General features: G+C 52.9%; 1 protein-coding gene across 3 annotated transcripts in view; it reads left to right on the top strand.

The window, feature by feature from the left end:
* Nucleotides 1-4,489: 4,489 nt before the first annotated feature.
* CIITA (class II major histocompatibility complex transactivator) overlaps nt 4,490-16,550 on the top strand; it is a 92,381-nt gene continuing 80,320 nt past the window's right edge. Inside the window, exon 1 of one of the 3 annotated variants that reach the window (XM_033101147.1) lies at nt 4,490-4,586. The gene's annotated coding sequence lies outside the window, so the exon portion shown is untranslated. The remainder of the gene's footprint in view (nt 4,587-16,550) is intronic. The other 2 variants (XM_033101143.1, XM_033101142.1) reach the window with 2 other exon arrangements.

Genomic DNA, 16,550 nt, shown 5'->3' on the forward strand with positions numbered 1-16,550 from the left:
GGGATGGGGAGGTGGGCTCGGCTGCTCTGGACGGGGCGGGGCTTAGAAGGTCCCTGGGCCCAGGGGCTCATGGGGACCCGGCCTAAGAGAGAAAGAGCAGATGCTCAGGAGGAAATGGATCCAGGGCATAGACCGAGCTGCAGCAGGGAGGGGACGATTCAGGCTCAGAGGCGGACTTGGGGACCGTGAACAGTGATCCCGGGAAGAAGAGAGGGGGTGAATGAGGTGGATGTTCTATAAATGTTCTATAAATGTCCAATGAGCAAGCGAATGAACGAATGAATGTCCGTGTTGGGCAGCTTCATACAGGGTTTGGAGAAGGTCAGTGGTTTCCCAAAGTCTCTGATCCCAAGAATTTCCCAGGGCCCTTAGTAAGTAAAAGCAGATCCCCAGGCCTGGCCCCGGAGATTCAGAAGTCCTAGAGTGGGGCCCTGGAATCTGCCTTTTAACAAGTGACTGCTACAGCCATACCTTGGGAACCACTGCTGACCACAGTGACAGCTGCACTCATCCGGGTGCCAGATACATAGTGCACACAAAATAACTATTATTGCCAGTAATAGTGTTTCTGGATGTAAAGCCTTCCCAGGTATCTCCCAGAAAAGGAGGCTTGCCACCTGAAAGTCTTTCCTTGCCCAGGACAAGGTCACTTCCCCTCCTTTCTGCCCACTCCCTCTCCTGACCTCCCACCCAGAGGCAGAGGGCTGAACATCTCAATGTCAAGGCCCCTAGTCCTGCCACAGGCAGTAGGGGCCTGTCCTCTATCCTTGGTGACCAGGAAAGGGTCCGTATTGTTACAAGATGTGTGCCTGAGAAGCCACAAGCCCAAAGTACACATCAGGTGGCTGAGTTTATGCTTTACTGAGACTTACTGATGGGGGAGAGTCTCCAGTGGCTGCCGGCCGGAAGGATAGCACTCCGCATGCAGGCAGAGAAGAAGCAAGGTTATATGGGTACAGCAAACAAAGAGCATTGCACGGGAGAAGTCATCCGGCAGGACTGCAGGCCTGCTCTCACGCATACAGCATCCCGAGAAGCCGGGAGACCTTGACTGCTGGCTAGTGCACGGAACTGGCTGTCTGATAAGCAGCGTTCCCATGGAGCTGGGAGACCTTGACTGCCTGCTAGCTTAGCTGCCTGTGGGCCAGGTCCCTACAACAACTCACCCACTGCTGGCCCTGACAGAGGTGACCAGCCTGGGGTGTGCCCGGGGTGGGGGGAGGAAAGGGGAGTAGCAAGCAGAACTGCACAAAGCTGCCTAAGCTCTGTTCCCTGGGTAGGTTGCCCCTTTCTTCCCTAAACTGACCCCACAAAAGGCCTGCCAGGTGTGTGCTTTCTCCTGCCGACAGAATTCCATCTTTAGGGATCAGAGGTCTGGGTGGGGCCTGGATGCTGCAGTTCTAACCAGCTCTCCGGTGATGCTGACGCTGCTGGCCTCTGGACCACCCTTTGAACTGTAAGGATCTAAACCACCAAAGCCTGGTTTCCTAAAAAAGCCTGTTGGCTCTTCCAGCCCAAAGCCAGCTCCAGGCACAGAAGAGTGTCACACTGAGAGGCTGGGCGCCAGCTGCTTGGGGGGTGGGAGGTGAGTGGGCGGACAGGTGGAGGTGAGAAGCCGTTGCAGAATATTTAGGGGCTTTTTCTCCTACCCTCAGAATCACCAGGTGTTGGTATCTGTTAAGTTGGGGCTCAGAGAATCCCCAAGGGGGTGAGGAGGTAGGAAAGTCCCTTTGGAAGCCCCCTTTGGGAACAAACTGTCATTGTCAGCCATTGGGTTCGGGGTGCCTCGAGAAACAGCCACAGATCCCACTATGTGGAGGTCACTCCACAAACACGGGGTTATATCATTCTACCCCCCAACTATCCACATTGGGGCACAGGCTAAGTGTCATGCAGGGTGGCAGGCGGGGTCTCTGGTCCCGCTCCCCACATAAGAACGCAGGATATGGCAAGGCCAAAAAGGAACACCCACGGAGCCATAGATAGGGGATTCATACCACTATATTCTCACTGGTGGCTGGGTTGGAGACATAGGAAGCAGGAGCCACACTATCCGCAACCTGCCGTCCACTTCTCTGCCAACCAACTTCACTTGCTAGCTGCAATCTGCCTCTCTGCAATCCGCTCTTGCTAGCCCCCCATTTTCTGCTAGCGTAGCCACGGCAGTTATATTAGTGGCCAATGGCTCACTGGTGACAGCTGACGACCAACTAGCCACAGTTGATGGCCATCCAATCACAGTTAATGGCCATTTACTACCTGAGCCAGCACCTTTCCACGTGAGGCCGAGAGCCTGGAAGCTGCACTTCTGGCTGTGTCCCCACACTGAGGATACAGATGGTGGGGCCAGACCTAGGAGGTCCAGCATTCCCTTCCTGGGAGAAAGTGTCCTCTCTGCGCACACACCCAGATGGCCCTCTGTGGGGTCTTTGCAGAATTTTGGGGGTGGGCAGAGTGCCTGAAAATTTTGCAGGGAATTCATCATTGGCTCTGAAACCAGCTGCAGTGGGTTCATCTGGGGCTGCTGATTAAAAGGCAGATCCCAGGGCCCTGCTCCAGGCTTCTGAATCTCCAGGCCCAGGACCTGGGAATCTGCTTTTAATATGCACTCTGGGGAATTCTTGGGATCAGACACTTTTGGGAAAAACTGACCTTCTCCCCTCACACTGATACCACTGATATGGCCACTGCAATCCTGACATGAGTCACCCTGTGCCCAGGAGGAGTTTGGGGAGCAGAGCTGCAAGGACCAGCTTCATCTCTGAGCCGTGGCCCTGGAGCCAGAACAACCTCGGGGAAGGGGCTCCAGGCTCAGGCAGCCCCTGGCCTCTGGTGGCCTTTGGAAGTCAACATCTAGGCTTGGCTTAGACTGTGGCCCCACCACTCCTTGTCTGAGTGGCCTTGGGCAGGGGATTTACCACTCTGGCCTCAGTTTCCACATCTATAAAATGGGGCTGCACCTACCCCTACCCAGAAGGGATGATACCACAACTAGAGAAAACACATGTACAACAACCTCTTCAGAGTAGAGGCTTGGAAAACAGTGACCCTAATGACAATGACTTGTGGTCATCAACAGAAGGGCCTGGGATCCTAGGAACCCCCATGGGCTATGTAGAACACTGGACGTGAGCCTCATGCCGGAATTACTACTTTTGCTGAGGGGCATCTGTTTTCATGGGGGAACGGGAGCTGCATATCCCGCTCATTTGGCTGTTTCCTGAGCATGTACTGTGGGGCCCACACTGCACGTACCCGGGACAAATGGCAGCTGGGACAGAGGACTGTGCACAGCCCTTCCCCTCAGATGGGACCCCAGAAGCCCTGGACCAGAAGGCAGGAGCTTGAGTGTGAACTGACATGGCTGGATGCTGGAGCCTGGATCACAGCTGGGGCAGGCAGCCTCGAGGGCTTGTCACGGCTGGACCATGGCCAGGTCCCAGCCACACACATTCTGCTCCTTATGCTGAGGGAAAAGGGCAGTTGACACAGAGGGTGAGGAATCAAGGGCAGGGTGTGTGTGATCAGAACTGGGGCTGGTAAAGGCCCTGAGCTGCTCCCGTTCCCCCATCAGGCAGGGTGGCAGCCGAAGCCCCCAGGCCTGTCATTCCCGGGTCAGCAGCCACCGCTCACCCTCAGCCCGGTACACGCACGGGTGGCATTCCCTAAGATCCCGCCAGTCCCTAAGAGCTGCCCATCTGGCCTGGCCCTGCCAGTCACCTCAGGTACGGTTGCCAGATCTAGCAAGTAAAAGTAGGGGAGCCCAGTGAAATTGAACTTGAGATAACAAATAATTTGTTAGTATAAGTACATACCATGCAATATTTGGGATACACTTATACTAAAAATAATTATCAATTGCTTATCTCAGATTCGAATTAACCTGGGGAACCTGTATTTCCTCTGGCAACCCTGTGACTCCAGGCCAGGGTGCACTCAGGCCCACGAGGCCTGTCACTGCCACCCTGGTGCTTGGGCAGCTGCCCCTGCGCCTCTCACCCTTCCGCCTCTTGCAGAAGCTGTGCCCATGGCAGAGTGCTCCTTCCACCTGTCCTTCACGCTGGCAGCCAGGGCAGGGAACCCAGGAAGGCAGTGCAGAGGGCCAAGAAAAGAAGGTGGGGCCCTCCGTGGGCTGTCGTCAGGACCTGGTTCACCTTGCTATGGTGCATGCTCCTGGATCCTTCACTCACGTTGGGTGGGACATTAGGGAGGGGGTCAGGAAGGGTCGCTTGGAGCCTCCACCTTCTCAGCCCTGTGAATAATTGGTGTCTGTGGTGGGGGAGCATCGATGCAGAGGAAACAGCTGGTACAAAGGCCCTGAGAGTCTCTGAGAATGGGCGCGCCTGGCTAGGGTACAATAGCAGAGAGCGTGGCGGGAGCCAGCCTGCCGGGGGCAGCCGCTCCTCCCCTGCAAAGCCTTATGGGCCAGCAGGGGAGTTCAGCGTCCACCTGATGGGACAGCGAGGGTGGAAGTCACTTGGCTGAAGGCAGATTCCCAGGTTTCCTGTTCCCACTGCCTCACAGGGCCAGGAACAGCCCTGGCTGCAGGCTGGAAGGGCTCTGCGTAATCCGTGCCAAGTGGAAAGGTAGGAGGACATGGGAAGGGTCGTTTTTGTTGAGGACCTCCTGGTCTCTCTGACAACCACCACCACTCAGTCAGCGGAGTTTGTAAGTAAGGCCCAGACCTTCTGATTCACCTGGCGTCCTGATTCTTTCCCAGGCCCAACTTGGCAGCACTATTTCTTTGGCAAGTTGTCGGCCATCTCTCCACCTGCCCCTGAGGTTGGGGTGAGCTGGGGTGACAGGCAGGCTGAGAATACGGCCTCTCCCACCCAGGGAAGCAACAGAATGCAGTGTGGGAAGATGCAAAGGGCCTAGGTCCTTCCACAAACATGTTGCAAGAAAAGTGTTGGAGAGAAGGACCTTCTGGTTTAAAAAGACTTATTCACATGCTAGGTATGGGCTTTGTTAGGATGCTATTCGAACAAACTGGGTTATAAAAATATTTATGAGATAATCAGAGACTGAACCCTGACAGGGTGTTGGATAATACTGAGGATTATTGTTCATTTTTTAAGGCATGATATGATATTTTGCCTTTTAAAAATTGAGAGATACAGCGGTTCCTCGAATAACATCGTTTTGTGCAACGTTGTTTTGTTATAATATCAATGAGAAAAAAAATGGATTCCCAGCCTGAGTCACTGTCTGTGTGGAGCTTGCCTGTTCGCCCCGTGTCTGTGTGGGTTTTCTCTGGGAACTCGCTAAGGATGTGCAAGTGCGGTGAATTGTTGTGTATCAATTGTCCCAGTCAGATTGAGTGTGGACATGTCTGGCCCTGCGATGGAAGGGTGTCCTGTGCAAGGTGGGTCCTTTCTTGCATCCTGAGCTGCTGAGATAGACTCCTCCTATCCCATGACCTTGAACTGAACTAAGCATGTTGGAAAATCATGATTTTACTTGTTTTTATTCCTCTTTCTTAAGTTTATGTATAGCTCATATTGATTTCGATGTTTAATATTAGAAACGGTTTGGGTCTTTATTTAGCAGTTTGGTGATGTTTTTGTGACCAGAAACCTGCTGTGGGATCTTGACTCTTTTTCATATTAATTAACCTGTGGTAAAATTGGTTTCATGATCCATCATTCTCCTTAGAGTGACAGTTTCCAAGAAGCTATTGATGTTAAGTGAGGACTTACTGTAATTCGCATACCATAAAATTTACCCTTTTAAAGAGTAACAAGCAGTGGTTTTTGGTATATTCAAAACATTGTGCAATTGTCACCACTGTAATTCCAGAAAATTTTCATCACCCTAAAAAGAAACTGTACTAACTAGCAATCACCCCACAGGCCCTGGCAACCACTAATCTATTTTCTGTCTCTCTGGATTTCCCTATTCTGGACATTTTATATAAATGGAATCATACAATACATGGTTTTTTGCATCTGACTTCTCTCACCGAACATGTGTGCCTGGTCCATCCATGTTGTAGGCTGTATTGGTACTTCGTTCCTAATATTCGTCATATAGATATAGCACATTTTGTTTATCCCTTCATCCGTTGATGGACATTTGGGCTATTTGTCCCTTTTGGCTAAAATGCATAATGCTGCTATGAACACTCCCATATGTTTTGTGTGGACATGTTGGGTACCTACATAGGAGTGGAATTGCTTGTGGACTTTCAAGAGTCCATTTTTAGAGCTACATACCACAATATTAAGGTGAAATGATAAGATGTTGGGGTTTGCTTCAAAATCATATGGAAGGGAGAAGTAGGAAATGTATCAGTGCAAAAAGATAGGCTGTATGAGCTGAGAATTTTGAATTGGGATGACTATATGGAGGTTTATTATGCTGTTTACCTTTGTTTAAATTTGTGCATACAATTTTTTTAAATGTTGGGGCTCAGAGTGACTTCCTGTCCTCCTTTCGAATTCCCATCCAATCACTCTCTAGTAATAGAAATGTAATGTGAGCCACATGTGTCATTTTAAATTGTCTAGTAACCACATCTAGAAAAGTAAAAATAAACAGGAGAAATTGATTATAATCATACTTTTCTTGAACCCACTATATCTAAACCATGATTGTTTTAACATGTAGGCGATTTAAAAATTATGAAAAGGTATTTTACTTTTTTTTTTTGCCTACGGGGCCTTCCAACCCCAGTGTGTGTTTTACACAGACAGCTGCTCTCCTTTTGGCCTCACCCCATTTCAAGGGCTCCATCGTGACTCACGGCTCCCAGGCTGGACAGGGCAGCTCTGTTTGGTGGCATGTAGCACACTTTTCAAAATGCCCTTGTGACTTTATTTTATTTTTTTGGTTGTTTTTATCCATCTACGACTTGAATGTTGGCCCAAAGAGGGCAGGCGCCTTATGTGTCTTGCTGTACCCCTGTAAGTGCTGCACCCCTTTGCCTGGACCAGTGTTTCCAGCACAGAGTAGACGGGTGAGTGAGTGGGTGAGTGAGTGAGCAAAGGACCTGGGAATGTGCACGCCAGCCGTTCTCTCCAGTCTCACAGATGGGGAAATGGAGGCCCAGAAACAACTGAGGTCGATGTGGGTAGAAACCCAGGGCTCACCTGTGCACCATCTGCCCCCAGCAAGGTTAATGGGAGCCCTGACGGCAGCCCACGGAGGGCCCCACCTTCTTTTCTTGGCCCTCTGCGCTGCCTTCCTGGGTTCCCTGCCCTGGCTGCCAGGGTGGAGAAGGACAGGTGGAAGGAGCACTCTGCCATGGTGTCCTGCGGGGGACCCTGCTCGCTGCGCCATTTGTCATGCAGGGTGGCCTGCGGGGTCTCTGCTCCCGCTCCCCACATAAGAACGCAGGATAGGGTGAGGCCAAAAAGGAACACCCACGGAGCCATAGGTAGGGGAGTCATACTACTATATTCTCGCTGGCGGCACTATACTCTCACTGGAGGCTGGATCCACACTGTCCGCAACCCACCATCCTAACTGCAATCCGCACTTGCCAGCTCAGCCACCATCTTCTTGCTAGCCCCCATTTCCTGCTAGCCTAGCCACGGCAGTTATATTAGTGCCCAATGGCTCACTGGTTACAGCTGACGGCCAACTAGCCACAGCTGATGGCCATTTGATCACAGTCGATGGCCATTTACTGCCTGAGCCAGCACCTTTCTATGTGAGGCCGAGAGCCTGGAAACTGCTTTTTGGGGCTCTGTCCCCACACATGGGCACAGCTTCTGCAAGAGGCGGAAGGGTGAGAGGCGCAGGGGCAGCTGCCCAAGCACCAGGGTGGCAGTGACAGGCCTCGTGGGTCTGGGTGCACCCTGGCCTGGAGTCACAGGGTTGCCAGAGGAAATACAGGTTCCCCAGGTTAATTCGAATCTGAGATAAGCAATTGATAATTATTTTTAGTATAAGTGTATCCCAAATATTGCATGGTATGTACTTATACTAACAAATTATTTGTTATCTCAAGTTCAATTTCACTGGGCTCCCCTACTTTTACTTGCTAGATCTGGCAACCGTACCTGAGGTGACTGGCAGGGCCAGGCCAGATGGGCAGGTCTTAGGGACTGGCGGGATCTTAGGGAATGCCACCCGTGGGTGTACCGGGCTGAGGGTGAGCGGTGGCTGCTGACCCGGGAATGACAGGCCTGGGGGCTTCGGCTGCCACCCTGCCTGATGGGGGAACGGGAGCAGCTCAGGGCCTTTACCAGCCCCAGTTCTGATCACACACACCCTGCCCTCGATTCCTCACCCTCTGTGCCAACTGCCCTTTTCCCTCAGGATAAGGAGCAGAATGTGTGTGGCTGGGAGCTGGCCATGGCCTGGGAGTTAGTTGGTTATCAGATCTGTGACTCCATTTCCCCACTGGCGGTGTCTTAATGATACGAGCTCCCCCCTGGTTGGGCCGTGTGAGGATTAATGGACTGATCTGTGTCCTGTGTCTGGCACAGAGGTGCTGTGCCCTGACTGTCCTCACTGCACTTGCCATTCCTGTCCCCTCTGTGTGGTCTGTCCTGGCTGCCCATCCCCGCTGAGGCCCCCTGTCTGCAGCCCTGTGATACTTCCTGTCTGTGCTGGAAACTGGTTCCCTCTCTAGTCTGCCCTTGCCTGGTGCTGGAGGCCTTTGCTAGGCCAACTGGCCGTTCATTCCCCTGGGAGGGAAATTCCACACCAGGAAACAGAAAGGACAGCCACGCTTTGATGTGCCCTGCCGGGCCTCCAAGCAAACGCTGTCTGCCAGGCCAAAGAGGAGTGGGCAGATGGGTCAGAGAAAGCCTCTTGCTGCTCGAGGTCTGGGACAAGGGGCAGAAATGTCATGCCCACAGCAAGCCTGCACCTTTCTTCAGGAAGCTGGGAGCACGGGCAGTGGTTCTTACAGCTCACATCCACTGGGAGTAGCGGGAGCTCGGCAGGTCTCGCCCATGGGTCCAGTGCCTAGAAGATTATAATGCTGGTCTCTCGCCTAGGAACTGGAGGTCCAGTCAGGTGATCCCCCCACTAGAGAAGATGGCCCCCACCACCATGCCCTCCCCAGGCCCTGCTTGGTGGGGACCTGCCAAGCTGACCCACCTCTCCCTCCACTATCGTCATGCTCTGGTAACACTGACCAAGCTCTAAGATTTCCGGAAATCCCCTAGCCCCCTCCTACTCCAGGACCTTTGCACCTGCTGTTTCCCCTGCCCTCCAGATATTTTTAGGACTGAAAATACGAGCTTTCCCTTTGAGACGCCTTTCCTGCTCATATCCCACCCAATGACTCAGTCCCTCTCTAGGGTCAGGGATCTAGACATGTATTGTCCTCTTTCTAGCACTTTCCAGCTCTCTATCTTGTTTTCTTATTTAGCAGTCTTGCTCTCCCCACTAGGGTATTGTCTCTATAAGAGCAGGTGCCCCTCTATCCACCTAGCACAGTGCTGGCACTGGGCACCTGCCTGGTGAGTAAGTGAATGAAGAGATGTGCAGAGAGCGACTCTGCCAGTTGTGCAGATAAGGATGTTACAAGTCAGGACAGAGGCCTGTTCCCACCCAGGGGTGTGGTCCGGATCCAGGTTTTCCTCAGACACACACACACACACCACAGACACACATTGGGATGGTGGCTTGGGCGGCTCTGGCCTCTTGGAGGAGGAGCCCAGATATATCCTGGCTGCCAGCCAGGCAATATTGTGAGCCAGCAGGCAGAGAGCCGCCACTTACGGGAAATGCTTCGCTGAGGAGAAAGGGTGGCGGGTTGTTTTGGCCCAACACTGGCCTCTGTCCAGATTGGTCAGGAAGCCTAGCAACCATGTCAACAGATGCTGGGTTCCTCCCAGGAGCAATAGCTGCTGTCTGAGAGAGTGCGCCTTAGGAGGAGACCAGCAGCCACCAACCCATCCTTCCCAATCCATGTACCAAAAAAAGAAGCAGCAGCAGCAAAGCAAAGAAAAAGCAGTCTGTAGAGTGTTTTATTTTAATGCAAGCTGACAGGCAGGCACTTGCAATGGCTAAGAGCACAGACTGGGCAGTCAGCTTGCCTGGGTCTGAGGCTTAGGTCGCTGCCTGTCCGCTGGGAGATCTCAGGGAGTTGCTGAACCTCTCAACCGCAGTTCTCTCGTGTATGAAATGGGGATGGTTACGGCACCTCCTGCTGAGGGCTGGTGGGAGGCTCAGAGAGTTAGCATTTGCCCACATGCTCAGGACATTGTTAAAGAAATTATGTCCATCCACCTTCCTGACCACCCCAGGAGGTAAGCAAGGTGCATGAGATAGTACCCATTTCACAGGAAAAGAGACGGAGGCTTGGAGAGGTGTTTTGTTTTTCTGAGCAGATGCACACTGCCAACAAATGGTAGAACCACGAGTAGATCCCTGGCTAAGAGCTCTTGTCACCACATACAGTTGGGGTGTGCCGTCCCGGCCAAGCTCTTAACCCGAGGTTGCAAAGTGTGGGCCCAAAGGCCACATCGGGTCTCCAGACATGTTTGGGTTGGACCCGAGTCGTTTAAAAGAACAAACAAACAAATGGAGTCAATGGAGTTAATTGCCAATATTTAAAACTCAGATGTCACAGGTGTTTTTTTTTTGAGATCCACATTTCTGGTTTCTCTTGAGAAACTGGAAGGTTAGGTAACATTGAGCCTGGGCCCCGCATGGCAGGAGCTAAACAGTGGCTGGCTGCCCCCTTTAAGTGGGGTTCAGTCTACCCGGTAACCAGTCAGCACACTTACAGTCTCTCTGTTCCTGGTGATGTTCCATCATGCTTTGAACCCATTGTCTTAGGTGGGATATCCCGGAAGCAGACCCTACCCTGTGACAATGATTCAGGTGAACGTGAGGTACCTGGCAGTGTCCCCAGGGAGGGTGAGGAGGTATACCGTGGGGGAGGAAGGCCACACAGGCATGTGATATCAGGAAAAGTCCCACAGAAGGTGTGGCAGCTTCCTAGGGCTGCCATGACCAACGGAGTGGCTTAAACAGACATTTTTTGTCCCAGTTCTGGCTGCCAGAATTCCAGGATGAAGGTGTCGGCAGGGCCGTGCTTATTCTGAAGGCGGGAAGGAAGGATCTGTTCCAGCTTCTCTCGCAGCTCCTGGTAGCTCCTGGCTTGTGGCAGCCTCCCTCCCACGTTCACAGGGCACGCTCCCTGTGTGCGTGTCTGTGCCCACATTTCCCCTTTTTATAAGGACACGAGTCACCCTACTCCAGTGTGACCTCACCATAGCTAATTACATGGGCCACGACCTTGTTTTCAAATAGTCACATTCTGAGGTACTGAGGGTTGGGACTTCAATGTGTGGATTTGGGGGAGCGGGGACACAAGTCAACCCATAAGAGGAGGTTACAGTGAATCAGTCAGTCTCTACTTGGGTGAGGGAGTGGGGGTATTTATACTCCCCCACCATCAGCCAGCGTTTAGTGGCTGTCCCAGCAGGGACAGGAATCCCCAGGTGCTTCTGGCTCTGGGAACACACAGGCAAGGTGTGAGGGTTGTCCTCAGCAAGGAGGCGCAGGTGGTGCTGTTGCGGGTAGGGCAGGAAGGTGGGGAGGGATCCGAGGGGTGTGGGTACCTGCTGCCCATCATCCATTGGATGCACTGAAGGCTGAACCTTCACCCCACACCTGCCACCCACTTGTTTGGGGAGGAATGACCCTAACTGCGTCCCTGGCCTCTTGGTGCCTTCCTTTTTCTATGTGCAAACCACATTAGCTGGGTCTGGAGCTGCTGGGGACAGGGGTGGACCAAAGCCACTCACCCCCAATCCATGTGGACCCTGACCCAGCTGGCACGCAAGGACTGTCAGCAGGTAGAGGTGTGCAGAGCCCCCACACCTGTGGGGGGCTGAGGAGCCCTGGAAGAAACAGAACCCCCACCTCTGAAACCCCTCCCTGTGGGTGGTCAGTTATATCCAAACACAAGTCATGAAATGTAGCATCTGTATGCGGGAAGAGGCGCCAGAAATGAGGATAGCGGGGAGGAAATAAGGGTCCTAGAGGGGGGATTTGCCTCAGCACCAAAGCCTGGGGGCGGGGAGGAGTGGTGGCTCCAGGCACATGGGCAGCAATGCCCAAATCAGTCCCCACCCTGCCACCTTGGCACTTATGTGCTTGTGCGCAGGTGCCTGGGGCCCAGGCAGACTTGCTGAGGGTTCCCTGCTGGGAGCATGTGAAGAGGGGGTAGCAGTGCTGTCTGGGAGGGGCGGGTGGCCGGGTGGGGGATGGCAGCCTCGTCCTGACAGCATCACGGTTCAAGCTAGGAGTCCCAGCCTGGCTGGCAGCACCACCAGGAGTCTCTGTGCCCTGTCCAGCCCCAGAGACAGTGGCAGCGGTGCAATGGCCTTGGCTCTACCTTCTGCAGCGGAGGTGGCAGTGTGCTGAACCCCTCACTCAAAACCTACCCGCAGTCGAGCGTGGCTGCAGCCAGCAAAGTGAGAGAACTAACCGCAGCTTGATGTGCTGGGGGCACCAGAGCGAGTCAGAGCTCACAGTCCTGGAGTCTGACAGCCGGGTTCAAATTCTGCTCTGCCACACGCGGACCATTGCTAAACCGCCTGGGCCAGGCTGCTGTTTCACACACACAGCTTACCTTTTCCAAGCCCTAACATAACAAACATGTATCTCTTGCTCATTTAATGGCCCTGGGTTGGTGTGGAAGCTGGCGGGGCAGTTCTTCTCCGCTTGGAAGAACCCAGGCTCTTTCTGTCAGGTGGTTCCCACTATGCCCTGAGACCTTGTTGTCTTCCATGCCCAGAAACTGGAAGAGGAAGGAGAACCTGGAGGAGGTAGATCTCTTAAAGAACCCAGAAGAGGCAGAGATGCCACTGCAGAGAACTTGGTCACATGACCACAGCCAAGTGCAAGGGAAGCTGGGAAATGCAGTCCAGTTGTGTGCTTCACTACAATCCTTTTTTTTTTTATTTAAATTTATTGGGGTGACAATTGTTAGTAAAATTACATAGATTTCAGGTGTGCAATTCTGTATCACATCATCTATAAATTACACTGTGTGTTCACCACCCAGAGTCAGCTCCCCTTCCATCACCATACATTTGATCCCCCTCACCCTCATCTCCCACCCCCCAACCCCCTTACCCTCTGGTAACCACTAAATTACGTTCCCCAGATTAATTTTCAAACCCCGTGGCCATCCTGTGGTCACCGACTGCCCTCCAATCCCCTCACCCTCCCCCCCACCCTCCACCCCTCCCGCCCATCTAGCAACCCTCAGTTTTTCCTCTTTGTCTCCAAAACTGTTTCTGATTAGTTCATTCACTTATTCTTTTCCTTAGATTCCGCAAATAAGTGAGATCATATGGTACTTATCTTTCTCTGTCTGACTTATTTCACTTAACATAATGTTCTCTAGGTCCATCCATGTTGTTGCAAATGGTAAGATTTCTTTCTTCTTTATGGCTGCGTAATACTCCACTGTATAAATGTACCACAGTTTCTTAATCCAGTCATCTACCGATGGGCATTTTGGTTGTTACTACAATCCTATTTTTATAAAGGATGGAGCACATGGCTTTCAATGGATATCTATCAGCATCTTCCACAAGGTCAGTTAATGTCTCTAGGGTTGCATCTCCTCGGCTGTAAAATGGGAATGATAACCATCCTTCCTCACATACATACAGTGCTTTGCACAATGCGTGGCACATGGTGAACGCTTAATAAATGGGTATCCAGTGTAATCAGATGTCTGAAGCCATCCCTGCCCCTGGGCATCGCCTAGAACTTTCAGAAATGCTGCCGGGTCCCACCTCGGACCACTTCATTCAGCGTCTCGGGGTGGGGCTGGGCGCCGGTCTTGTGAGAAAACGTCCAGGGGATTCTAATGGGCAGCTGGGGTGAGGGCTCGTGGGCCTGGAGGGAATGTACCAAGGTCAATCGGGGATGAATTTTTGTCTTCTAGATCAGGTGGGAGCTGAGCAGGAGTGGACAAGGGCCACTGGACTGGGGTTCATTGGTGTTTTGGGGGGTTCATTCATCAGTTATGGATAGCGGGCCTATCATGGGTCACGCACTGTCCCGGGGCTGGAGCGGGGGGCGGGAAGGGGACAGTGAGGACCTGCTTTCATTCTGGTGGGGGACCAGACGGTAAACAAAGATGCCACCTGGACACTTTCAGAGGAAGACGCTCAGCTGAGTGACCTGTCGAGTGAACTGGGGCACAGAGCTACTCAGATATGGCATTTGTTCCCTAGAGCTGCCGTAACAAACTACCACAGACTGCGAGGCTTAGAACAACAGCTCCCACGGTGCTGAGGCCAGAGACCCGAAATCAAGGGGTGAGAAGGGTTGGTTTCCTCTGGAGGCTCTGAGAGAGAATGTGTCCCACGCCTGTCCCGACTCCTGGGGGCCGCCATCAGTCCCTGCCATCACTTGGCTTGTGGATGCATCATTCCAGTCTCTGCCTCTGTCTAACGTGGCCTCTCCCTTGTGTCTTCACGTGGCTTTCTTCCTTCTCTTGGTCTGTCCTCTCCTCGCCTTATAAGGACACTACTAGTCTCTGGATCACATCTGCAAAGACCCTGTTTCCCAATAAGCTCACATTCTCAGGTTCCAAGGATTAGGATGTGGACATGTGTTTCCTGGGGCTACAATCAGCCCCCTATTGATAGGGCGGCAGGGAAGGCCCCTGAGGAAGTATCTTGCTGTGAATCATTCCAGAAGGTGACTCCAAGGCAAGGATGTGAGGGGATCACAGGAAACAGAGCTGGGAGACAGGGAAGGGAGGAAGCTGGTTAAGGGTGTGCTACTGAGCACACGACCTGTGGGCCATCGGGGCTCAGTCCTGCTGGGGACCCCCAGGGCACTTTGTAGAAGAGCTACCCACCCACCTGGGGGCGTGTAGACACCAAGTCCTGAAAATCACTGGTGGGGCGCTCCTAGGGGATTTACCAGCCCACTGCTGGGCTTACAAATATCGGAGGGGAGAGAGTGTCCCCTGCAAACAATGGAGGGTGTTTGTAGGCATGGGAACCATGAATGCTGAGAGGTTCTTGTGGGACCAACTGTGGCTGCTCCAGGAAGTGCCACATGAAGGATATGAAAGAGATGTCCAGGGTGGTCGGTTGGCTCCATGGTTAGAGCGCAGCGCTCATAACACCCAGGTCGCCAGTTCGATTCCCACATGGGCCAGTGAGCTGCGCCCTCCACAACTAGATTGAAAACAATAACTTGACTTGCAGCTGATGGGTCCTGGAAAAACACACTGTTCCCCACTAAAATAAAATAAAAAATTAAAAAAGAAGGAAGGAGGGAAGGAAGGAAGGAGAGAGAGAGAGAGAGAGAGAGAGAGAGAGAGAGAGAGAGAGACGTCCACATGTGTGAGGAGCATGCCAGAGGACTTGCAAGAGCAAAGTCCCCAAGGCAGGAGTAAGCATGTAGGATGGCAGTGCGGTCTCCCATCAGTGAGGCAGGAAAGGTGGCAGGAGCCACATTGGGGTCTCCAGGGCTATGTCCTGCCGAGCCTTCGGCTGGGATTGGATTGTGGGGACAATGGGAAGCCTCTGGAGAGCTGTAAGCAGGATGCAACAGGACGTGGTTACTCTCTGACAAGTGTCACGGGGATGGGATGCAGGCAGTGGGGGTCCAGGGCGGAGTGAAGACACTGGCCGCGAAGGGCCTGGCTCTGTGTCATCCAGCTCTGGCCGCCGGCTGCTCCCTTCCTTTCTCTGGCCCTCAGCTTCTTCCCATCTGACAAAGTGAGGCCGACAAGCCTGGCCTCGCCGCGTCAGAAGGGTGTGGGGTAACTGTTGAGATCCCATGTGCAGTGGACCCTCAAGCGCGTTGAGTGACAGCCCCCTTGGCTGTGGTGGGAGCAGAGGGCGGGGCCTTGAGTCCCTTAGGCAGAAGAGGCCGTGCCTGGACCAATCAAGTTCAGGGTGAGGCCTCCCTGCATAGCAGGGGTTTTTCCAAAAGAAAACTCAGCTAAAATTATGAATGATAAATGCCGTGTCCTGGAGGCGTGACGACCAAGTGAGTCTGAGAAACCAGGACTGAGTCGTCAGGGTACCTTGGCCACGTCCATCCAGCCTTGGGGTCGCTGGTCATCTCATTCAGAGCTCTGAGAGGCAAGAGCTATGGCTGCTTGTTCTCTGTAACCGGCAGCAAGGTGCTGACTCAGCGTTCACATCGGAACGTTGAACTGAATTCTTAGAGAGCTGTGGAAATACAGAAGCTTGGGTTTTCCCAGATAGATCCCAAGTGTGGTCATACTTTGGTTAATGCCCAGACCTCAGTAGGCCTAGACCCCGCCTGCTTGGGTGCCAGGAGGTCCAGCCTTGTCCATGATCCTCCCCAAATATATCCAAGACATATACACAGAGAAAAGGAAGAAAGCCACGTGAAGACACAAGGGAGAGGCCACGTTAGACGGAGGCAGAGACTGGAATGATGCATCCACAAGCCAAGTGATGGCAGGGACTGATGGCGGCCCCCAGGAGTCGGGACAGGAGTGGGACACATTCTCTCTCAGAGCCTCCAGAGGAAACCAACCCTTCCCACCCCTTGATTTCGGGCCTCTGGCCTCAGCACCGTGGGACCTGTTGTTCTAAGCCTCGCAGTCTGTGGTAGTTTGTTAC

Source organism: Rhinolophus ferrumequinum, assembly GCF_004115265.2.
Source record: "Rhinolophus ferrumequinum isolate MPI-CBG mRhiFer1 chromosome 15 unlocalized genomic scaffold, mRhiFer1_v1.p scaffold_54_arrow_ctg1_1, whole genome shotgun sequence".
Lineage (NCBI taxonomy): Eukaryota > Metazoa > Chordata > Mammalia > Chiroptera > Rhinolophidae > Rhinolophus > Rhinolophus ferrumequinum.